Raw genomic sequence first — 24,708 nt, 5'->3', positions numbered from 1 at the left:
ACTCTGCCTAACTCTGTTACAGTTCACTCTGAAGTTTGTGAGATTACAAAAAAGAGAGAGAGAGAGAGAAAAGTGCAAAGGGATGGAGAGAGGAAGAGCTGGAGAGAAATAGGGAGAGAGGGAGAGCGGGAGAGAGGTGAGGAACACAGGAACCATCTGGGCCATGCATCACATTGAAATTGCCCAGAATAAAAATTCACCAGTCAATGAATTTTCGGGGGATTTGTAGTAATTAGATGACAAAATGCTGGCAAATCTCAGGTTTGCCCATGATGTTACTCAGGGGTCAAAGACTCAACACTTTCGGCTGGGTAATTTGTTAGTGTCAATCACTCAGCCATCAGAGAGAAGGCAGGCACTCTCCAACATATTCTAACAAAGCCTGACACTCGCTGGGACCCAGTCAGCGGTCCAGCCAAGTACTCAGCTTTGGCCTGGACTTTTTCCTTCTCATCCTGCCAAGCTCCAGCAGTCCCTCCTTCCTGGAGAACAGTCCTGTCATGCTGGCAGCCCTGGGGGCCACTGTCACGGACACTTGGGGCACGGGGCCTGTGAGCCTCCTCTCTCGTCTGTGAAGTGGAGTGAGAAGGCTCCCCTCATGGGGCTCTGTCCACTCTGAGTCTGCGCCTTGGCCAGCACATCCGCCTCACGGAGGAGTGGACAATAAACAAAGAAGCACAAAGCACGTCGGAGGTACCCGGTGCATGCTAGGAAGATGAGGGCCAGGGAACCAGGACAATGGGAACACTGCTGTGCCCAGGGTGGAGGGGCGGCGCTAGCTGCCCTTGCCTCTAGTGAGGCTGGGAGAAGCCAAGGGGCAGAGATCCTCAGTAAAGGGACCAGCAAGGCCACTCCTGAGGCTGTGACCAGCTTGGTGTGGGAGGGACAGCCAGGTGGCCCCAGTGGCTGGAGCAGAGTGGACAGCAGGATTGTCCTGAGAATCAGGTGGGGGTGTGGCTCAGTGGGAGGGCTCATGTGAGACCCTGGGATCAATCCCAGCACCAAAACGTACAGAAGTGACTGTAGTGCTACTGGTTCTGAGGATTGTCACTAGCGGGGGCAGAGGGAGAAAGGCAGGTGCTGCAGTCTCAGTCCCTTTGACATCTCCATGTTCCGAGAGGCTGGACTTGGAGAAGCCCGGGCTGGAAGGCCCCCGTCAGGCCAAGGGGCCCTGGGAGAGGAGTGCAGCACCCAGAGGGCCCTGTAGGCTGGGTCAGGGAGGCCTGGCAAGATCTCCTGGCCCCTGGTGAGTGACAGAGAGCAAGGGGGCTGGAGGCCCAGAGGTCAGCCTCTGCTGTCACAGCTGCCCATCAGAGAATCTTCCAGAAAGGGCATCAAACTTGTGATCTGACAGAATGACAGCCGGGAACCCGAATCTGACCTCTCTGAGCCTCAGTTTCAACACCTGGAAAATGGTCACAAGAGCACCCCCACATTACAGGCAGGCATTGTCCAGGAGGATCCAGGCAAGGGAGACTCCAGGTCTCCCACAACCCTGAGTGGAAGGTGACCAGCAGGGACCTGGGAGTATCCCAGAGGGACAAAGGAGCTCCAGGGCAGGATGAGGTGCCCACACTTTCGGGAACCAAGCCAGGGACAGATTTCTACTTTAGAAGACACAAATCCGAGCAGGGTGTCGGTGCAGTTCACTGCCCGGTTTCCAAGACGAATGTCCCCCCTGGGCTGCGGGCTGCGTGTTCCTGTTTGGTGATGGCTCCCCCCTGCTTCCCTGCCAGGGCCAGGCCAACATGTCACAGTCACCCCTCCAGCCCCAGCTCTTCCTGGGTGTTTACTGCTTTTCCTGGTGGGGGCAGGGTGGGGTGGGGTCTCCGTCCCCTCTCCTGCTTCCTCGGGGCCTGGCCTCCATCTTCAGCGCCTGCGAGGCTGGTTGAACTGGGCCATGAAACCACTCAAGGGGAAAAGGAGAAACTGCCCAGTGTTCCCCAGGCAGCTGGCTGGGCCCCGATCTCCCAGGCAATCCTTCTCTGCTGCTGTGGCACCTGATATGGGATGTGGAGGGGAACGGACGGCCGGACCCGGGGCCAGGGGTGTGACACCCTGGAGGGCTGACTGTGCCTCCCCAGGCACAGAGGCCACCAGCCCCCTTGAGAGGGATACAGAAATGAGCAGGAGCGAGCGGCAGGGGCCTGGAGGGCTCCCAGGGGCCTCAGAGCCGCCACCTTCACTGTCTAGACTGGTACTTCCCAGATGGCCTGGCACCTGCTCCAGCATCGCTGGGCTGAGAACAAAGAACAGTGCCAACAGCTCCACCACAGAGAATGCATTTATTGAGCACTTACTGAGTGCAGGCACCTTGTAGACAGCTCCCTCTTTGTCCTCACAGAACACAATGACATGGGTGGCCCTGCCGTCACCACGTCAGTGAGGCCGTCCTGGGTCTTACTCCAGCTTCCAGCACCTCAGCCCAACCTGACATAGACCTTGCTTGCTGGATGTCCTCCTCCTGCACTGGGAGGGGACAGGGACCTGCTGCACCCCATGCCTGGGGGCTTTCAATGTTCACTGACCAAGTCAACCATGGCCACTCTTCAGAAGATGGGCAGTGGGAAGGGCGCTCAGAGGCAGGGGCCAGGGCAGGCCCAGGCCAAGGTGGGAGGGCCTGGGCTTCCCTGCAGCACTTGGTGGGAGGAGTCCCCAAACACTGGTGCTCCTGGGCATGTCCTTCTGTGTTCATGTTGGTCAGGAAAGAGAACACGGACCCAAGTCCTTCCTCACTACTCCGACCTGGGCCTCTGGCCAGCTCACACTTTCCAGAACCTGGAGCCTGGCTTCTGCCTGCAGGAGCTGACTAGGTGCTTCAGATAGCGATGTGCTGTCTTACTGGGGACTAAGTTCCAGGGCACATAGATCTGAGTCACATCCTTGGTCCTTTTGTTTTTTATTTTGAGACAGAGTATTGCTAAGTTGCTGAGGCTGACCTCAAAATTTCCATCCTCCTGCCTAGGCCTCCTGAATCAATGAGATTACAGGCCTGTGCCACAGTGTCCAACTGAATCCCATTTCTTGATGGTCTCTGATGTCCATGAGCAGAGGGACAGGCGGGGGCTCCTGCCGGGGTCCTTGGAAGCACTCATGGGCATGTGATGCCACTCCAGTGTCACCATGCTGGGGTGCAGGGTGAGGGCTCTGGAGCGACTTCTCAGGATCTGATCCCCACCCTGTGGTTGTGGAGCTGTGTGATCTTGGGCACATTGCAGCACCTCTCTGTGCCCCACTCCCTGTCTGGGATGAGGGAGAACACCACTATCTGCCTCCCACAGTGGTGGTGCTGGTGGAAATCCTGTCCCTACCTGTGAAGGGAGCACAGGCTGCCCAGTGTCCTCCCAGGATGAGGGAGATGCCACCACACGGCAGGCTGGGAAACAGGCTGGGCCACCTGAGTGACCCCCTAGCCTGACCTGGGCCCCAGACACTGGACTCGCCTGAGTCCAAATACAGCTGTGGCATTTCTCAGGGGGCACTCAGGACCATCTGTCAGTGGTGGCCTGGGACCTTGTCCCCAGAGGCCTCTCTGCACAGTGAGTCATCCCGGGATCCCACAATGTCCTTGCTGAGGGAGCTGATGGACAGGCTTGTCCAGGATGAAGGTGGACACCCCGTCACCTCCCTGGGTGATCAGGCTGCGGGCGTCTACACTACCTCTACACTGGAGCTGCTGGGGAGGGGCCCCAGGCTGAGCTCCCCTGGCTGTAGCTCAGGGTGACCACAGAACATGTGGGCCCACCTCCTGGCCCCTCCCACACACACAGGTACACACTCATGCCCACAGCTGAAGGCTCAGCATTCCCTGCCCTCTGTGGTCACTTGAGTGGTCTGTTGCCCCAGGGTGTGAGCTCCCAGGCAGGGGCTGTTGTGGCCCTGGGCATGTCTAGCCTGCTGGATGGGTGGTGCCCGGCCTCCTGCCAGGCCCTGGTCCACAGGATGCACTGGGGTTGAGGCCGGAGGTCAGGGGATGCTGGGCCCACCTCCTGGGCCATGTGACCCTGGGGACGTCCTGTTTCCTCAGTGGTAAAATGAGGGGAAAGCAGCACCCCTGGAGCTATAGATCAGCAGCCAGTCGGCAGAGCCACCCATGTCTTGCCAGCCCTGCAGTCCCTGTCCCAGGTCCCCATTCCAGGGTGACCACCATCCTGGACAAGCTGGTCTGGCCTTCAAAGGCAGAGTCACTGTCTCCCCTGGTGGCCAGGCTGAGTGGCCACCCCACCCAACTGTCAGGCAGGACACATGCTGCTTCTGGGACTGTGTCCCCAAGACAGCGCGGCACCAGGCAGGTCAACGATCCCAGACGATCTTTTTCTCGGCAAATCCCTCGTAAGCGCCTGTGAAAAACCCAAGCACTGCTTCCCCCAGGAAGGGGAGGGCTGCTGGCCACCAACTGCTCACGGCTGGGGGCTGCAGAGCCTCCCTGGTGCTTTTGCAAGGAGGTAGAGGCTGATACTGCTAACAGAGGGCTACAGAGTGAGGGTGGACAGTGCTGCCCCCCGCCTGGCTCCGTCCTTAGCTGGACAAGCTGTGTGGCCCTGGACAAGTATCCTAACCACTCTGGGTTTCTGCTGCCTCACTGGAAGTGAGTATGGGAACAGAGGAGTCTGACCGGAAGGGTATGGAGCATGACTGTGGTTAAGCTGTGGCGGGCAATGATGTCACCTGCTCAGCAGAGAAGGGGAGGTGAGATTGGGTTGGGGGAGGTGAGGGCAGTGAGCTCGCCCAGGGCCCAGTGTGTTGGGGGCTTCATACACCTCATTCTGGCCTGCTGAGTCCATCCTGCCCATGGGACCCAGTTCAGAGAGGCACAGCATCTGGTCTGGGCCACACAGCCCCCCACTGAGTCCCACAAGATGGCTGTGTCCCCCTCCCTGTTTTACGTAAGAGGAAACTGAGGCAGGGGACAGCCAGACTCTCCCGAGTCACAGGGCTGGTCAGCAGTAGTACTGGGGTCATGCTTTCGGACAGCAGTGTTCAGGCCTCCAGTGTCCTGGTGTCAGGAGGACAAGGGTGCCCAGGGTCCTGGCCCTCCTGGGGCAGCAGCCCACCTGTCCTGGGCTGCACGGCTGTGGTCAGGAGGAGCTTGGAGACAGGAGAACCCCGTTCTCAGCTGGGATGGGAGGCCCTGCAGGACTACCCCACAGTCCATGCCAGCTGGACACCAAGTCCCAAAAGGCCACACCCTCTGCCTCTGGCCAGACGGCAGCTGCCTCTTTGCACCCCCAGGAAGCCCTGTGCCCTCTGTCCCCCTCAGAGGCAGAAACTGAATTTGAAGTTTTCCCTTTGGCTGTGGTGCTGTGGCCAGGGCTCCAGCCTGCTGCCCATGGGGACCCTGCTCCTGAGGCTGGTGTGACATGGCCCCCCTGGGGCCTCCAGCTCTTGGGTTTTCCTCTTCTGGTCACGTCATGCCCACACCTGCCACTCTCCTTTCTCAGATCAAGTTTGGGGTGAAAGCTTTGCTTATTAGTCAACCTGGGTCCCCTCGCTGATTGACATGCAGGAGTGGATTCATCTGAAACCCCAGGCAGCCGCATGCCCATGTCCCCGCCTGGGGAGGCTGAGGACACTAGGACTGTGTGGCCTGGCACATGGCGTGGGTCCTCAGAGGGGGACCTCACAGTGTCCTGGGTGCTCTCCTCCCCTGAAGGCCCAGCAGGAGTAGGCAACAGAGAAGGGGCTGGGGTAGGCACAGCTACTGGCTGGCACAGGCGCCCACTGGCTCCTGGTTGTGCCCACTGCAGGGACTGTGTCTCCCCTTCAGCCAGAATTCTCCCTCAGCTTCCTCGCCCCTCCTTCCTGGTGCAAGTTCCTGTCCCTGCCTGGACCACAGTGTCACGGCTGCTCTGGGGAGAAGTCCATGGAGCTGGACCTTTAACCCAGCCTCGCCAGCCTGGTGTTGGACAGTGATCAGCAAGTCTGAGGGACAAGGGGTTCAATTGTCTCCCACGGACCTCAGAACACATCCCCGGGGTTTTGTAGTGGCCCTCAGAGGTTCAGTCTCATCCCCGTGAGGAGGCAGGTGCAGATTCATGGGAACCCAGAGAGCAGAATACAGGCAGGGGGTATTTCTGGCCTGTGCTTCTGGTGCAAGGGGACATCTGAAGCCACCATGAGCTGAAGAGCCAGGAAGGGTCCCTGCTGACACCCCAACTTCAGATTTCTGGCCTCTCAACTGTGAGAGAAGCACTTCTGTTGTTTGCTCCACGCACTCCTTGTGGTTTCTCCTGGACATTCCTGCTCAGGGGCTCAGAGGGTTAAGAATGGTTGACTGCGTTCGACTTTTGGACCCAACATGCTTACGTGGCTGAATTCTAAAGCCAGCTCACGAGGTGGGCATCAAAGTCAGGTTCATCTTGAAAATGTCCCAGGCAGCAGCCAGAGCTGTCCCGACCTCGTGGGACCTACCACCTCCAGGGTGATGACTCCATTTCCCAGGATCCCTTGCAGCTAGGCTGTCATGTGTCCATGTCTTGGCCAAAGGGCTGTGGGTGGAGCCATGGGAGGATGTCCATGCTGTGTCTCTGAAGGGCATGAGTTCATATCCCTTCCCCTCACGCTGGCTGGGGGGCAGTCCTGGGCAGTCCTCTGGGTTGTGTAAGGGGATTAACTTTGGTGTCCCGTGACAGTCCCTGTCAGACCAGGACACTCACCTCCCACCAGTCCCCTGGGGGAGAACCCCCCCTGCCTTACATGCGCCTGCTGATGTTTGTGTCTGGCACTGCAGCTGAACACACCCTAACCTACCACCGTCTCCCTGAAGGCCACCACTCAGCCATTCCCCCAGCTTAGAGCAAGCTGCTGTTCCTTGGAGATTCACTTCCTGCCTGCACCTTCCTGGGACATTGGGCATGGTGGCAGACTCATTTCCTGAATCCTGTTTCCTCACCTGTAAGGGAGTGTCCACCCCGCCCTTTGACCCTGCCAAGACTTAGCTGAGGGACTGAGCCTGAGGGTGGTGCTTTGTGTGTCCATGCCAGCATCACCTGGAATCCCAAGACCAAGAGAAGGGAGGATTTCCGACAGTCTCCAGGGAAGGCAGGAGCAGCTGCCACCCAGAAATCTACGCAAGAAGATGTCTGCTGTTGGCTCATGCCCAGGGACGGGGCACTGCGGCCACAGTGGTTCATTTTCATGAGAGCTGCAGTTAGGGGAAGTGGAGCTCATTAAGGAGGGATGAGACCTGGCTTCTGGCAATGCTGTAACGAGGCTCCATCTCTTCAGTCCTGTGGCTGATCTAGAAGACCTTGGCCTGGCGCTCATGCTGGACTGCTCCAGCCTCCCAGGGGTCAGGGAAGAGAAGGGCTTGCCAGGCCGTGGAGCACAACCTTGGTGCCGGGAACAAGGCTGTATAGAGCTCATGCGTGGCCGGCACCTCCCCTGTGCATCAGAGGGAGGACACTGAGGCACAGAGAGGTCGTGAAGGAGGTCAAGTTCGTGCTGTGGAAAGTGGGATGCGACCCAGCTGGTGCAGGTGAGCAGGAGAAAGGACCCAGGACAAGCCAGTCAACAAGGAGGCACAAGGGCGGGCAGGGGAGTTCTGCCATGGTGACCTCAGGGAAGCCACTTGACCTTGCTGGGACTGGCTTTCCAATCTGTAAGACAGGTGAGCCTTGGTTGGGACCAGGGTCAGCACTGGATGCAAAGGGCCAGGTGGGTCTGATGGACCCCTCAATTCTGCAACATGCGGCGACCTCCCTCAGACAATGAGTAACCAGTGGACATGGTTGTGTGCCAATAAACTTTATTTATAAAAACAGCAGCTCCTCTGACCCATGGTCTGCTGCCCTGTGATTTCAGTCATGTTCCTTTGTTCCCTGTGCTTCATTGTATTTATATTCTTAATATTTTTCCTCATATCGATTCATGGACATTCCTTGGAGTTTTGGGAGAACCACAAACTGGGTGAGCTAGTTATGGATCTGCACTTGTGGGAAATGTGAAAACGAGCTAAATTATTTTGTTTTGAAAGGGTTTATGGTCACTTTGAGGGCTGGCAGGCCTGGAACGCAGCTCAGAGGCAGACTGCTTTGCTGGCATGCACGAGGCCCCAGCTCCACCCCAGTTCTGCAAAAACCACAAGACAAGACCAAACCAAGGCCAAGCCCAAACACAACCAAATTACGAACCAGAAACTCCTGAGCTGTCTGTTGACTCTGCCTAAGTGGGCAAGAGACCCCTCTGCCTCTTAGTTATTAAAGCAAAGGGATAGCTCCCATCATGCCCTCGGTCCACGCTCCTGCACGGGGGACTTGCCCCTGCCCAGGGCTCTCCATCTGAGAGCCCCTGGTCACCTCCAGCCCAAAGGATTTAAAACCTGACCCCTGGTTCCCATGAGCTGGACTCAGGTGCTGCCCCCTGCTTCCTCCAGTGCATCTCTTGATCAGGGCACTGGGGCGCTGGCTGCGGCTCCACTTTCCCAGCCAACCCTTCAGCTGGCGCCCTTGCTCCTCTTCCTCTGTCCAGGTCTGGACTTCTGTCCAGTAGTCCTTGCCCACTGCCACCTACTTGGCAGGCACTATGTCTCTTGGGATCCTGCAGGTGGAGCCTGCCTGCTCCCCCACAGGCCCTGGTCTCAATCCCTTCCCTCTGTGCAGTGTTCTGGTGGGCAGATCACCCACCTGTGTCCACATATCCCACTGCCTGGCCTTACCCCCTGTGGCTGTTGTGAGGAAGAAGTGGCCCTTGTTCTTCAGCAAATGCTGGCTAAGCGCCCACCAGGAAGCGAGATGTGACCTGCATGGACAGGGCACTGCCCTGTAATCAGAGGACAGGACGGGTGACATCACAGAACTGGGAGGCAGCAAGGGTCCTGGGTGTCAGCAGAGCATCTATGGGCCAGGTCTGCCCCGTACGGAGCTTGGGAGAATCACTGGCCGTGATGCACCCGGGCACGGGGAGGCAGCATGGGGACCAGGACCCTGTCCTGGGAAGCAAGGGCTGCCCTGGATTTTCATCCTAAATGCTGCTGGGAACAAGGACAGGCTCTTGGCAGAGCCCAGCAAGGGGGATGGAAGCCTGCGCCCACGGGAGGGGATGCGCTCTTTCCTGCCAGGTGCACCAAAGGGTTAAAACATTTCCATTAAAATTTAAATTCCAGTGGGCGCCCCTCCCTCTCTCCTGTCCTTTGATCATCTGGCTGGCAACCATTTCCTATTTCAATCTCAGCAGAACAAATCCAATCAGGGGTGGAGACTGAGCTCAGTGCTGTTCGCCAAATCCTGTAGGCTGGGCCCAGGTAATCCCTCCTGTCCTTGTCACTATGGAGCCCAGCAGTGGTCTGTTGCCTGTGAGGCCACATGGAGTGAGAGCCACTCCTGCCCGACCCATGGGGGGCCCAGGGCCAGGAGGCAACCATGTCCACCCAGCAAGGGAAGCTATATGAGGCAGGTGGGGCAACCTCAGGTCCCTGCACAGCACAGAGGTTCCCTGGCCCAGAGCCGTGATGGAGAGCAAGATGAGCAGGATGAGGAGGGTCAGCCCAACGGTCCCTGCCTCCCGCCTGCAGGGTGGCAGGCTGCTCTCCACCTGCCCCATTCCTGATGCTGACCAAGGACCCTCCAGCTTCTGCTTGAGGCGCCAGTCAGCCTGCGTGTCCCTGTGTCCCCGGGAAGAAGGCAGAAGACTCCAGGCTGCTGGAACTCCACCTCCTGCCCACCCCTCCTCCACACGTGCATCTGCAGACTGGCACCAGTGCCGACTCAGTGTCCCCGAGTTAGGCAGAAAAGACGATTCTCCCGGTCCCCTGCCACACGGTGACACTCAGTCCTAAGGGCTGGGATGTGTAGCAACAGGAGGGCACCTGCTCCTGGGGGCAGACTCACCTACTTCCCACCAAATGTGGGTGGGCTCACCTGGGTTTGGGCATGTAGGTAAGGAGAACCTGTACTGCCCGCCCTTCCTGCAGACGCAGGCTCTGCCAGGGGCCTCTTGGCCCTGCCCAGTGCTCTGCACATGGGCACAGCCTGGCTCAGCCCAGATCTGACATCCTGGGCATCTGCTCCTCCTCGAAAGATAATTTAATAATAATCATAATAATGACCCCCACTTCACATTCAGGAGGCATGAGACCCTGCTGTCCACCCATGACCTGCGTGTTCTTTAACAGACGTGGCCAACCTGGGATTCTTATGCCTCTCTGAAAACATAGAGAACTGGCACAGAGACAGCGACCTGGACACTGGGATGGGGGTCTTCTGAAGCAGGGCTGCCACCACCTCAACCCTTCCTTCCCTCAGGCCTTGTCCAACTGTCTCCCTCCTGCAGGCAGGCTGTGGGCCTTGTGTGGAGAAGCCAGGGCCCTGTCCACTGCACAGCCCCTCCCCGCCAGGCCAGGCCCAGTAGCTTCCCCAGGCCTCCGGTGTGGCTGCCCTTCCCAGCTGCACTCCTCTCCCCTGAGGTCCTGCCCGGCTCCTCCCTCCGTGCCTCCCCAGCAGGCTGGCCCTATCACAGCAGGGAAACTGCAACAAAGGAGACCTGAGAGCCAGAGGCCCTGGGTGACAAGGGAGTTGGGCAGGGTGGTGGCACCAGTGGCAGAATTGAACCTCGGCAGGATGCCACGCAGGACTGGGTGGCTTTGCTCCTCTTCTGGTCCCCCACGCCTGCTGGTGCCCGCCACTGGCTACATTGGACCTGGGATATGCAGTCAGCTGGCAGGCCTGAGGTCCACGTGGGTGTGTGTGTGAGGGTCAGCAGGTGGGTCCCTGCCTCTGGACGCAGCCTGTCCCGTCCCTCAAGTGCTGCTCCAGCTCTCCAGGTCCCGGGCCCCCGTGTTCTGTGTCCCTCTGGCCTGGGCGCTGCCTCTGTCTCCCAGGCACCCTTTCTGGTCCAGCTGGTCAAGTTCTCTTCCTGGCTCCCTCCTGACACTCTGGAGGCCACAGGCTCCCGATGATAAATGCCCTGCAGGAGGCACTACGGGGTCAGAAAGTGCAGGCCCCAAAGCAGGTCCAGCCCCAGCCCTGCTCAGCTGCCACTGTCACTCAAACTGGACCAGAGCCCCTCCCTAAGGCCCCCAGGCCGTGCTCTAAGGCTGCCCACCTCCTGCCAGGTGGCCTAGTCTCCCCACTCACAGCACCTGCTGGATGGAGCAGTGCTCCAGCCACAGCCCCACAAGAGGAATGACAAATCCCCTCCTCTGGGCAGGCAGACACCAGTCTGGCTTCCCTCATCACCTAGCTCCACGTGACTTCATTCCAGGATGACCACAGCATGATCATAAAAATCACAACTGTCCTCATGGCCCCTAACTTCTTAAAGACTGGTTTCCAAAGGCAAGGCCCCAGAGTCACGGAGACCCTTGTTCCAACTCCAGCTGTCCCCTGCACTAAGTGGTATGACTCCTGGAACCGAGCATGGGGACAGGGGACGGGTGCTGAGGCCGGGAGAGGTGCTCATCAGTGGAGTGCCATTCAGGCCAAGTCTCGGGGGAAACAGGAAAGATGGGGACGGGCACCGTGCACAGGCCCTGGGAAGGGACGGTGGGGCTGAGGCCAGGTGGGGCAGGCCTCGTGCTGGGGAGGGGACCTGACTATCAGTGCACAGGGGAGGCCCCGAAAGGGTCTAAGCTGGACCAGCCAGATCCAGTTCACAGATCCAGCCAGGTCACAGGGCTGCCTGCAGGAGCAGGGTCTACCTGGAGGTGCCTTGATGGCTGGGTGCTGGGCACCCTGAGGCCTCTGTGGAGAAGTGACCTCCTGTTTGTTCACGAGTCTGCCCCTGCTTGCAGTGTGCCCCACAGCAGGGCTGGTTCAGGTCGAGGAAGGGACACCCTGGGCAGTTTTGGAGCAGGAGCTCCTTTCTGCTGCTCCTGGTCTCGGGTCAGAGTGGCCTGGCCTGTGTCCTGCGTGGCCCTCAGGCTGTGACCTGGGACAGGGGCATGGAGTTGTCTGGCCTCACCCTCCACAACGGTTTTGCTGTCCACCCCACCCACTTCCACAGTGAGGGGCAACAGTGCTGGGCAGCAAGCCTCCTGGATCTGTCTCCACTGTGCCCAGGGATGAGCTGGCAGCGAGCAGAGCCTGGCTCACAGGAAGCAAGCTGAGTGTTAGACACTGGAGAGCCCTGCTCGGGATCCAAGGCCCCTGGACACTGGACAAAGACTGGAACCTCGCCCCCACAAAAATGTATGATGGGGTTGACACAGAACTCCAAAGGTCCCTGGGCTCCCGCCAGGCTCCCCTAACAGTCCTAGTTAGGAAGCAGACAGCACACAAGTGTCCTGAGGTTTATTCCCCGGCCCACTGACCAAGCCAGCAAGGTCAGCGCCCACTGACAGAAGGACAACCGTGGCTTGGAGCACCCAGGTCTGCAGTCAAGGGGCCGGGACAGCTACTGGGGCTCAGATGAGGCCGAGGCCTGGCTTCTCAGCTCTGCGGTGTCTCGACTGCTGCTGGTGCTGGCACAACCCTGCCTGGGGAGTTGCCCTCAGGTGAGGTCCATGGCGTTTCCAGAGGCCCCCACCTTGTAAGTGGAGCGTGGCTGGCACTGGTGACAGCTGGGCTCAGGGCCTGATGCTTCAGTAAGTGATCTGAGGTGTCCCTGGAGGAGACCCAGGTTCCCAGTCCATGTGATGAAGACGGGTGCACAGAGTCCCCTGGACAGATGCAGGTGGGATACACAGTAGCCCTGGGGGAGACAAGGGCAGAGGCTCCTACCTGCTTGGCACATGGCTGTCCCTTTCATGGGCTGCTGCAGGTGCCAGGCGGTGAGGTGGTGCAGCCTCAGGGAAGCCAGGGACCTGGGCCAGGACCTCCCAGCCTGAGCTGGTGGGTAGGGTCCTGCCTGGACAGCCTGGCTCCTGAACACAGGCCTTGCCCGGCACTTACTGCTCTGGGCAGGGGCAGGGTCCTGGCTTCAGGCGGCTGTGCCCCTGGTGCAAGTCCCTGAGCCTCTGCACCCTGAAACCCTGACCCTCCTCTCAGCAGATGGGCCCCTGGGTGGCCTCAGGCTGGTGGGGCCCTCTGGGGGCAGATGGCCAGAGGGCTCTGTCCCCTTCACCCTGGACCTGTGGTGGCCCCACCCCAGCCAGGGCCCCAGCCACGTGCTCAGGTGCCAGCTCACAGCTGAAGGGTCTGCTCCTCTCTGTCAGGGTCACTGTCCTGCAGCTGCTCCAGGATCCCATCCAACACCACAGACCACTTCTTCTTCGGGTGATCTGGAGTCCAGATGGTGAGAGTAGGATGACGAGGGTGAGGAGAGGGTAGAGGATGAGGGGAGGGCATGGGGAAGAGAAGAGGACTGGGAGGCAGGACGGGAGGACGGAGGACTTCAGGGGAGGGGAGAGAGAGGGAGAGCAGGGCAGAGAGGATAGCGTGAGGGCAGGGAACAGCCCGGAGCCCCTCCTGCCTCCACGTCTCCTCCTCATCGTCCCTCACAGGAGGCCCTGTAGGAGCCTCCTCCTCCTCCCTGCAGGTGAAGGCCAGCCAGGGCCGAAGGACAAGCAGGACCCATTCCTGGGGCTGGAGGCCACAGACTCCAATGGCACAGTGAGCAGTGGGCACCCAGTCGCTGCTCAGTGCAGGGCCCTGGGGAGTCATGGAGGGGCGATGGGGAGTGGCTGGTGGAGGGTATATCTGGGGTGGGCTCTGAGGAGCGCAGAGGAGTTCTCTGTGAGGAGAGAGGGAAGAGGGCAGGAGGGATGGAGGTAGGCAGCCTGGGCCCCCACACGTCCCTCCTGGCACCACAGCCTGACTCCTCTCCACCCACAGCAGCTGTCACTGCCTATGCAAGTGAGGGCGAGCCAGGCAGCAGGGTCGGCCAGAAGGGAGCAGCGTGGATTTGACCTCAGGCCACACTGAAGCCCACATTATTGCCTGCAGTGGCAGGAGCAGGGATTCAGGAGACAGGGCAGCGAGGCCGAGCGCTGGGCTGCCTCTTTGTCAGTCCTGCTGGGCCAACTGCTCATTGGTGGACAGTCCACTCAATCGAAGACTTTGTTTGCACAGAGCAGGTCTCAAGAGCCTCACGTGGTTCCCAATCCTCCTCTCCAGTCTTCCAGGTGCTGAGGGCCCCAGGGTGGCAGTTCAGTACTTGGTCCAGGGGGACCTGCCTTGAATTGCCTCCCCACCTAATTCCCCCAACTGATGGACATGGCCCTGGTCTGATGGAGCCCCATCACCTTCTCTCTGGGAACCCGATCCTCCTGGGAGCCCCCTGCACATGTGCCCCAGGCACCAGTCCCATAGGAAGAGACCCCACATCCCCTGGGCACTGCCTGAGCTGGTCCAGGCTGTGGAGGGGGCCACCTGGAGGCCTGGTCCAGCTCCTGCCCACCCTACCCCCTACTGGCTCCAGGCCCAGCACCACCACCCAGCACCATGTGACAGCCTTTGTCCCCTGCAGCTCTGTGACCCCAGGCTCAGCACATGGCCTGGCACGCAGTGGGGCTCCTGAGACCCCTGGGGGATGAGCAGGTGGGTCCCTGGTCCAAGGGTGCTGCTGAGCTGCCCACAGGGTGGGAGTGGAGGGCTGGGGCATGGGACTGGCAGCTTCCCCCTCACGCTCCTGCTCAAGTCCACGGCCCCTGGTGATTGCTAGCTCGCGAGGTGCACAATGGCCTCTAGAAATTGAATTTGTGGGCAGGCAATAGGCACCAGTAAACAGAATGTGGGCCTGCCACCCACGCCTGTGGCTACAGGGGTGGAGAATCCCCCAGGCCTGTCCTCCTGGGCCAGGCTTGCCTGGGATCCCAGGAATGGCCGCAGAGATTGCCTTTAGCTCCACAGGACTTTTTATTCTCTCTCAGCCTGAGCCAGGCAAGGGACCTGCCTCCCTTTGGGTTGCTGGCTGAAGCTTCCCAACAGGTCCGACCTGAGCACTGCTCCCTTTCCCTGCAGGCCTGGTCCAGGCACCATGAACTCTGGCCACCACTCCCTTCTCCAAACCTCTGTGGGTGCCACCTCCCCTGGGAAGTCGAATCTGCTGGTTGGTCACCAGGGCCTGGAGCAGGCCTGTCACCCTGTCAACACTACCTCAGCTCCTGGGCCACCTGCCACTCCACTCAGGCCCTGCCTGGCTGTTCCCTCCATCTGGGGAGACGCCCAGGGGCCACAGTGGTGAGGCTCCCCTGACCTCCCTACGTAAAGTCCACTTCTCCCCATGTCCCCCACTTCTGGTCTCTTCCTGTCCCTCCCAAACAGTGCTCAGCTGGCTTGTTCCACTCTTGGACTTTGTAATTCATCTACCTCACCAGCCCGTAAAGTACCCTGCTCTGCTCCCAATGCTGGGCAGTGGCCTGGGGGGTGTGGCTGTGGGGTCACAGGGAGGTCCATGGTAGAGGAGACGCAGTGCCACCAGTCTAGGGCCAGCACCCGTGAGTAGCTGAGGGGTCTCCTTCCTGCAAGACCCTCCACACACCCCCACACCAAGCTATGCATGGACCAGCTGTGTGGCCTCAGGGAACAGCCTCTGCCTCTCTGTGCCCTCCTGGTGGGGTGGTGAGGCTCAAGGGAGTGCAGACAGAGCTGGTGCAGAAGCGGGCTGTCGGTGGCTGGGCCACACGCCACCCCACCACTGAGCCAGGCCACGGGGCCCAGGTCCTCTCCTCCAGGAGGCAGCAAGTGCCAACAGGCAGGACCCACCATGCCACACAGGGCCACCTGCTGTCACTGTCAGGATGTGAGGAAACATGGTGACAGCACCGTGACCCATGGGGTGGCCCTGGGTGAGTCACCTACATGCCCCCCATACTGGGCCTGAGCTCAAGGTCTCGGCCAGGCCCTCCCACAGGACTTGAGCCAGGCCGAGGGCCCCAAGGACACCCATCACCCACCAGCCCTGCTTCCAGGGGCAGCTGCGAACCCCACTTCTGACATCAAAGCCTCAGCAGGTTTCCCCCACAGACACTGCAGAACCAAGAAGGTGTCAGGTAAAGGAGGAGAGGACATCAGGACAATGGCCCTGGGAGGGAGCCTGGCAGAGGCGCAGCCTCCACAGCCATCCTGCCCACCCAACCTCCAGCCACCAGTCTGCATGTCTCGAGGCCCCTAATGATTTCAGATTTCATTTAATTCCTTGACAGAGCACCAGCCTGCGTCTCTCTTCCCCAGCTGTCGAGGCCGCCCTGCGTGCAAGGCATGGGTCGGGGCCAGGCCTGTCAGGGGACAGGAGAGCACTTCATGGGTTTTGTTCCGGAGGTAGAACTTTGAGGAAAGGCAAGCTGGGGGGAAAGGTGGCTGGCGGGGAGAAGGGGCTCTGCAAGGAGCCCTGAGGAGAGGTGGCTGAGCAGCCAGGGGAGGGGTGACCAGCTGGGCTCTCAGCAGAGGAGGGGCCAGGGCTCAGACTTGGGGTCCAGGCTAACCTGGGATCCAGCCTTGCTGAGCCTGGCTGGGCGACCTTGGGCAAGTTGCTTCACCTCTCTGGGCTCAGTTTCTGCAGTTATCAAAGACAATGAAATGTACAGTGCCCACCCCTCTGCCTGGGGTGCTGGAGAACATGAGCCAGTGCAGCACTGTCACCGGAGGCCCAGCTGCTTGGGAGGCTGAGGCAGGAGGATGGTGAGACCATCCCAAAGGCCAGAGTGGCTGTATGCGAGGGAGGCGCCCAGCCCACAGTGGGCACTCAGGACAGTGCCGCTCACTCCACCATTCCTGGAGTCACGAGAGGAGGCTACTTCTCCCCCTCGGGGCCCCAGACAGATGCAGATGCCATGGGAGAGGCCACCTCGAGGGTGGGGAGGGAGCCCCAGGAGAGCCCCACCAGTGAGGGGGGCAGATGGTGAGCTGCAACGCTGGCCCCAGCCTCACATCCTCCCGCTTTCCTGGGATCACCTCTCTGGCTATCACCAGCATCAAGATGTGGCCAAACGGATGAGCCCGGCCTCAGGTGGGTCCTGGGGGCACCCACACCAGTGACTGGGGGTCCAGAGGGCGCTGCTGCACACAGCTGCACCCCTGCCCCTCCACAGCGGATGCTGGCCAGACACCGGGGACAGGAGACCCTGAGAAGGGCGTGCATGCCTCAGCCAGCTGCGAGCTGCAGGCCCCTGGCAGGGTCCTCTGCTGCAGGCCCAGGGCCGGCTCGGCTCCAGCAGGCCAGGGGGATGGGGCAGGGCAAGCAGAGGTGAGTTAGGGAGGGTGGCAGGGCGCAGAAGGCCAGGCTCCAGGCTAGGACTCAGTGGCCTGCCATCCTGGCCCTGGGGACCACCCCTGGGGAAACGGGCACAGGCACACAGGTGTGGGTGCCCTGGGGCCAGATGCCTGTGCTGGCCTGACCCCCACAATAGTGATGCTCGGCCTGGTTTCTCCCTGGTTCCACCCTGCTGTCCCCAGGCAGGAGCCCAGGTGCCTCCCTGCATCTACCCCTGGGCTGCTTGTGGCAGGATCTCACACTCATCTGTTCAAAGGGACAGCACCTGCTCTGCTGGCCTCGAGGGGCTCTGGATGGTCCCAGCAGGTATTTAGTACTGAGCACTCACCAAGTCCCAGGCTCGTGCTGGGGCCAGGGCTGGGAGCTGCAGCACTGCCTGGGGCCTGGGAGCCAGACTGAGGGGCAGCTGGGCCCTGCATCCCCAGGGTACCATCTTCTCTGCCCTACCTGGACAGCTCCTACATGGACAGGACCAGCAGCAGGGCTCCCTATAGAGGACTCCAGGACACCGGCTGAAGCCCCTGAGGTCAGGGCAGCTCCAGGAGGGACTGAGCAAATGCTACATGTAACCAAGCAGGACCAAGGTGAGCTGCAAGGCCACCCAGGAGCTGCTCAGTGCTCAGCAAAGGACCCAGCTGCCCCAATTAAGCCCAAGGGTGCAGAACAGGGCTACGACCCAGGCACCTGCAGGATCTGGGGCAGCAGGCTGTGGACTTTCTTGAAGAGATCCCTGAGCTGGTGACACCAGCGTTCCACTTTTCAGACAAGGAGGTGGTGACCTAGGCTGTGGGTACATCACGTGACTGCGGGCGCTCCACGGGTGCCTTCTCCAGGTTCACCAAGCCAAGGCCTGTGTTCAGTCACCTTTGCTGTGGCAGGGGACACCACCTGGCTCCCTCAGGAAGCAGGGACTCCACACAAAGGTGCAGGCCAGGTCTCCAGGCTGCACCCTGCACTGGGTAGACAGAGCCAGACACCAGTGTTGCCCACATCTGCTCCCAAGGGTGGGCAACGGGGGTCACCAGGGCCACAGGCACTGTCGTGACTGACCCAGGAGTGAGGGCTCTGGCTCCCCAAGTTCAGCCTGGTCTGGTGACCTCGCTTGTACATCTGGGAAGCATGGGGTCTAGGACACTGGTCTGGCCACTGGGAGACCATGCTCAAGGGTGGGTGTAGGTTCTCCAGCCTGGATTATCCAGAATGAATCCCAAGCCTGGGCTGCGGGTGCAGGCTAAGCCTGGGGGCTTCGGGCTCAGTCTCGTGTGCATCTGAACCAGTTGGAGAGTTGGGGAGCCTCCTGGGGTGGGGACTCTTCAGAGGGGAAAGGCAGTGACTAGGAGAGCTGGGGCAGCACCCACCACTGTGCTTGGGCCTCAGGTCTCAGGAGCTCGGCCAGCATGGGTCAGTGTCAGCTGCCCCTCTTTCCTTTGGACATGGGCCCTGGGTGGAAGCAGAGGCTGAGGGGGAAGAGATGGTACTATCTACTGTGGGACCAGGTAGGGAGGCGATGGAGTCAGACAGTCCAGGGACAACTATAGGGAGGACTGAGGACTGCGGCAAACAGGAGGCTCATACTTTCTATAAATGGGTAGCTCCTCCCCAGGCCGAGTGCCTCATGGGAAAGTGGGACCAGGGCGGCCAGACGCGCTTTCCCAAGAGAGATCAGAATCTTGATTTTCAGGCTAAATCTTCCGATAACAAAATACTGGTCATTAATTCAAAGTCATTTTGCTTTCCTATTTAGTGGGCAAGACAGATCTGTGGATACCCTCAGCAGGGACCAGGTGGTGGCCTCTGACCTGTCCTTTCTCCTTTCCTCCACAAAGTCCAGCTAGCTTCCCTAGGTCATGCCAGTCCTAGCACCTTTGTTCTGTGGCTTTGTACCTCCTGGCCTGGCCAGCCAGAGGTTCAGAAACACAACTGGCCCCTGCCCTCCTGCAGCCAAACCTCCTTCCACCAGTTTCCAGCACTCCCATCTCCAGGCTCCCAAACCCTCGTCCACTCCTGCTGGGCCCCTCCCCCTCCCCCGCAGCCCTGCAACCCTCCTGTCTGTTTAATTCCGTGATCCATGAAGAGGAGAGGAGAGAAGCCCATGCAGCTGACTTCCCCATTAGCCCTAGCAGGGATCCCTGAACTCAATGGCGATGACTGAGTGAAGTGTTTGTAGAACACAGAGAAGAATAACAGTTTAGCTGGACTGGGGGGCAAGCACCTTGCCGCACAGACAACCACTCCCAGGGAACAGGGCACCTGTGCAGGATACTGCAGAAATGCCTGGAAACATTTGCAAAACACCTCCAGTGAGGCTCAGGGTACAGGGGCAGGAGGCTGTGTGACACCTGCTCCAGCTGGCCTCTGGGCCCCCGAGTCTCCAAGCCCCCTTCTGTGCCCACAGCCAGCCACCGACTCCCTGCCTCAGCCCACACAGTTCCCCTTGTGACCTTCCTGATCCTGCCTCCAGCAGCTGCAGTGGACCCAGGGCATGGAGAAGGGACCCAAATCCAGCAGGGCAGGCCCTCGGCCACACCTTCCTGTGGGGACCCTGGTGATGGCCTGGGACAGTCCCCTTTGCCCTCCTCCTGCAGGGTTCTTCAGAAGGGCTGCTGCACCAAGTCTAGGCCTGAAAGTGTGGAGCTCCAGGTGGCAGAGGAACCTCGAGGGAGGGAGGCTCTGAAGTGAATTCTGACTTCACGTACTTGCTGGAAGTTTCCTGAGTCTTAAAGCCTGATGACCATGGTTCCGAGGTCCAGATCAAGCAGGCCTGTCTGCAAGGCTGGCAGACACCAGGATGAAGGCTCTTGGTCCCTGGTCTTTTGGAATGTGCTTTCCTGTGAAGACAGAGTTCTGGAAGAGGGTGTGTGAGCTGGGACAGGCTGTGGGTATCATTCCTACGCTGATGACTTCCCAGTGCACCCCTCAGCCCCAACTTCACCTGTGAGCTCCCAACTCAGTCATCTGCTTGAGACCATGGGTGTCCAGATAGGTGTCTGGAGCACAGCTGGCCCAGGAACCCACACACCTTTCTTCCCAGCCTCCTGGATGGCTCATCACATGACCCCACCATGCTGGGTGACTCGGAGCAAAGACCTGGGCACCAGGCTTGCTTTGTCTCTTGCCCTCCAGAAACCAGCCTGGTGACACTACCTTTTCCAAAAATGCACAATCTACCTCTTCTCTCATACCCTGGCCTCTGCTCTGGTTACTGTCCTTGCTCACCAGAGAAAGACATGGACCGCCTACCCCATTCCTGCTCCTCTATGCTGCCACCCCAAGAGATAGCGAGGATAAGGTCTGAAAGAGGAAATCTTGTCCTGGGACTCACACCCCTTCTTAAACCTTTCGGGGGCTTCCCACTGCATCTTGAATAAAAGCCAGGCTCCCTGCCAGGCCAGATGAGCCTACAGCTATGGTGGACCCCTGCTGGTCCCTCCAGTGTGTTTCTGGCCCCTTCCTACCCTAGACCTGCTCCCTAGCTCCCATGGCCTGCTCTGAACATGGCTGTCTCAGGGCCTTTGCACCTGAACTTCCTCCTGCTTGAATGCCTACCTCTGGCTGCCTGGTCCCTTCAAATCAGAGGAATGGTGACTCCCTGGGAAGCTGCCAGTCGCTTGCCATGCAGGTCCTGTCTAAGCCCGGGCTCCGGAGGTGACAGGTACAGAGGCTAACCACAGTCTGCCCATCCCCAACTGGAATACGGCAACACGGGAAGCAGAGCCTCGCTCAGGCCAAATACAGCCCCTCTGCCTCCTGTCTGGCTGTGGATGCAGTACAGAGGGCAGATTTTCTCCCCACCATTGTCTCCCTGGCAGGTACTGCGGCCCGAGGCCCTGAAAGCCTCTCAATGCCAGGACCTGCTGGCTTGTGACATGCTTGGGAAGAAAAGGACACAGCCAGTGGCGACTTACCTTTCTTCCTCCACTAGGCTCACACTCCCACACCCCAGGCCTGAGAAGAGCACATGATCCAGCGGCACAGGAGCTACAGATGAGGAACCTGATGAGGGACCAGGAGGGGAGGAGGTTTGGGGGGGACGTCTGCCTGGCTGTCCCTTCCCTCAACTCCTCTGTCCCATCAGGGTCTTGGCTGACACAGGGCAACTTTCAAAATGCCTTCAGAGACCTGCCCTGGTGGTTCCATTTAGTAGGCACGTAAATGTCCCATGCAAGAGGAGCCAAGACCCCCTGCCCACCCACAGGGACATGGCAGGCAGAGCTGCAGCCTCCACCTGAGTTCTGAGAAACTTCCTGGCAGAGTTCGGGGCTGAAACCAGGGCAGGGAGGGAACTGGGCATGGATCCTGGTGCCCTCGGGCCTGCCAGCTCCTACAAGCGCTGGACAATGTGATCTCAACACAAATGAGCTGGGTACTTTTCACCACAGTGAAGGGCACAGAGGGAACGAGACCTGTCAGGAGGGCAGAGGCCTGCAGCCCGACCTGACAGGCCCTGCAGCTGCCTTGGGGGCCTCTGGGAGGAGGAGAGCAGGGCAGGAGGGAGCTCCTGGGGCAGGATCATCTCCAGGTTGGAACCCCTGCCTGGTGGCCTGCCCTGGGATCCCAGGGACGAGGTCAGGGTCGGGGAGGGAACCGGGCACATGTCCTATCTGTTGACCATCACCTTGATGCCCAGGGCCTCAGTTCTCCCATCTGCAGAATGGGCTGGTCACGCCCAACTCATAGGCTCCTGGAGGGACATGGAGGGTGTGCAAACATGGGGTGTTCACAAGGCAGTGCCCACCTGCCTGCTGCAGCCGAGTGGCCAGGAGGGCTCATCCCACAGGAGCACTTCTGGGGGAAGGGGTGCAACCTGTGCAGCTCACCACATTGAAAGGGCTTCTCTGCAACCCTGGGCAGAAGTGCTGAGATGCCCACCTTGGCCTCCTCAGCTGGGTGGGTGCAGGGGAGTGGGCACCCACCTCCACTCGGGGAGTCCCTATACAAACAGCTGCTGAAGGTGCATTTGGGCCTGTCAAGCCCTGTGGACAGGCTCATTCTTTCTGCACATCAGGATTTGGGGACTTATTGAGCCGTGAGCTTGAGACTGGCAGCAGCCTCTTCTTCTCTGGCTTCACATTCACCCTGGCTCAGATGTTCCACCCTAAGGTGACAGCCTGGCAGGTGCCAGGGACCAAGAGATGAACCCAACACTGACAAAGAGGAGCACAACCCTGTGCAAGCGTGGGTGCCATGAGGGTGATGAACCAAGAAAGCGACTGCGACAAGTGAGGAAGAGCACAGACGTGGGGGGGGCCTTCCTGGAGGTGACATCTAGGAGGAAGGGGGCAAGGCACTGCATCAGAGGGAGCAGAGTGGGCCAAGCTGCAGGGCCACAACTGGAGTTGGGGAAGCAAAATGGAGACCAGGTGGCAGCCAGTGGGGCAGCAGGGGTCTGAGTCCTGCAGGCCTGGCAGGTGGCCATGCCTAGAAGCCCCAGGCTGCCTCTGGGTTCTGAGGACACTCAGGGGCAGTTGCTCCACTGCTGCTGTTCAGAAGCCCTGATTTTCAGGCCCTGGGCATGCGACACCTGGAAGTCACATCCTCAGGAGGTCCTTGGCTGCTGCCTGGCTGGAGGCCTGGCTTCCCCGGCCAGGTGAGGAAACCCGCCCGGCTCCAGGTTCTTTCTGCAGAGGAACAGGGAGGGCCTTGCAGCAAACACCCCTGGGTGATCCCAGGCCCTTGGCTGCACCTCAGGAGGAGCCTGGACGATGGGGCAATGGCAGCTGGAGCCCACACAGGAGGGCTGAGAGCCTTGGGCCCCAGGACAAGGCGGGAGGACTATGCAGAGACCTCAGCATCATGATTGGCCACAGGAGGGACTGTCCTGGCCCCACGCTGGAGCCTGCTCTCCCAGGCAGGTGGGAGGGGATGTGTTCCCCGGCCAGATGACCCATCACTAAGCCAGCGGACAGAGTGGGAAGGAGGCTGGCACCTTCCTTTTGTCACCTGGCCCAGGAGGGCAGGCACCTGTGATGGTAGGGAGGCCCACAGGTGGCCATCTTTCCAGCACAGGGACAGGAGGGTGACTGCCCAGTTCTGGCCGGTGCTCCTGGGGACCCAGCCCCTCCTGCTTCCCAAGAAGCCCTGGATCCTGGAGGCCCAACCCCAGGTCATACCTACCATGGAGGTGCTCGGCCATCTTCCATTGCGGGGCCTGCAGGGTCACCTTGGAATCCGCCCACTCAGGAGCAGCCTTCAGCTGTAGGAGTGGGTGCTCTGGCACAGGGTGTTGAAGGCTCTCTGCATGGGGATGAGAGACAGAGTCGCGCATGAGCTGAAGGCACCCTGGCACCTGCTGTCCTCCCTGCCCATGGCATGCAGCACCAGGCTCCAGCAGGGCCTGGGCTGCAGGCCGCCTACTAATGAGTGGTTCCAATTCCGCAGAGGCTGCGCGAGCCCTGCAGTCAACAGGCCACTGCCGGGCAGCACCTGGTGCCTGGCCAGGGCTCCTTTTCCATATTCCGTCCTCTGCACAGGGTGACCCCATTAGCAGGCTCCCTGTCCCCTCCTGTCAGCATCAGCAGCTCCTGAGGAAGTCCAGCTCCTTCTGGCCGCCGTGCGACAACTGTGCAACCCGTGTCACTTGGTACCAGTCTCCTTTGCTGGCGCTGGTGGCTCCATCCCTCACACTTATCTTGAATCTGTCCCCTTTGGTTTCTTCTGACTCCTATGTGTCCCCCTTCCTTCCACTGCCATGTCCCTCTCTGGGTGTGCAGCTCGCACCTACGACAGGTCCACACAACTGACCTGCGTCTCCCAAAGGAAAAAACTTGGGGCCACCCCAGTGCTCAGGGGACCATCTAGGAAGAGGCAGCTGCAGAGAAAACAGCCCAGGTAAGGGACACTGGAGTAGGAGGGCCCCAGGCCACCAGGACCTGCTATTGGGGGCTGTGTGGAGACAGGCTGAACGCAGTGTGGCTGGAGGCCCAGTGACAGGCCAAGTCCACCATCATGCCAGCCTCCACAGAGGCCCTCGAAGGAACCCACCATGGGACACTCCACTTAGGACTGCTGGAAAATACGCTGGTGGCCGCCTGGGAAAGGGAGACGGTGCCTGGGGAGCCGCCTCCGTGAAGGGGCTGCTGGGGGATCTCAGCACGACAGGCACAGGAGGGTATCCGGCATCCACTCAAGAGAAGTGGGACCTGGAAAAACCACAGGCGTGGGAACCACAGCTCTAATGACAACAAGTGGCCAACAGAAACGTGGCTCTCCATGCTACTCCAAGGAGGGCCAGGTGTGGGAAGCTTTCTCTTTCCCTTTTTTTAACTTTAATTTTTAAAACTCTTCTGGCTGCCAGCAGAGCCTCTGCCATCTTTTTCAGGTGGACATAAAAATGCATGTGGACTCTGAGCCGAAGTCCATTCAGAACTCTAAAACACACGTGAGCTCAGCTGGCAACAGGGAGATGGCCTGATGGGGAGCGGGGGCTTCAGGAAGTGAGAGAAGCTGGTGGGGAGTCTGGCATGGCGGATGTTCCCTCCTGGTGCCAGGGTCCCTGAGGAGCCGTGTCCCAGGGAGTTATGGGTGGGGGCGGCCAAGAGCAAAATCTGCAGGATTCTCAGCCTCAACTTGGAAGGAGACAAGGCCCTGGGAGGCCCAGCTTCTCTGCCTCCTGTGGTCACA

Source organism: Sciurus carolinensis, unplaced genomic scaffold, assembly GCF_902686445.1.
Source record: "Sciurus carolinensis unplaced genomic scaffold, mSciCar1.2, whole genome shotgun sequence".
Lineage (NCBI taxonomy): Eukaryota > Metazoa > Chordata > Mammalia > Rodentia > Sciuridae > Sciurus > Sciurus carolinensis.
This window is presented reverse-complemented; position numbering follows the sequence as displayed.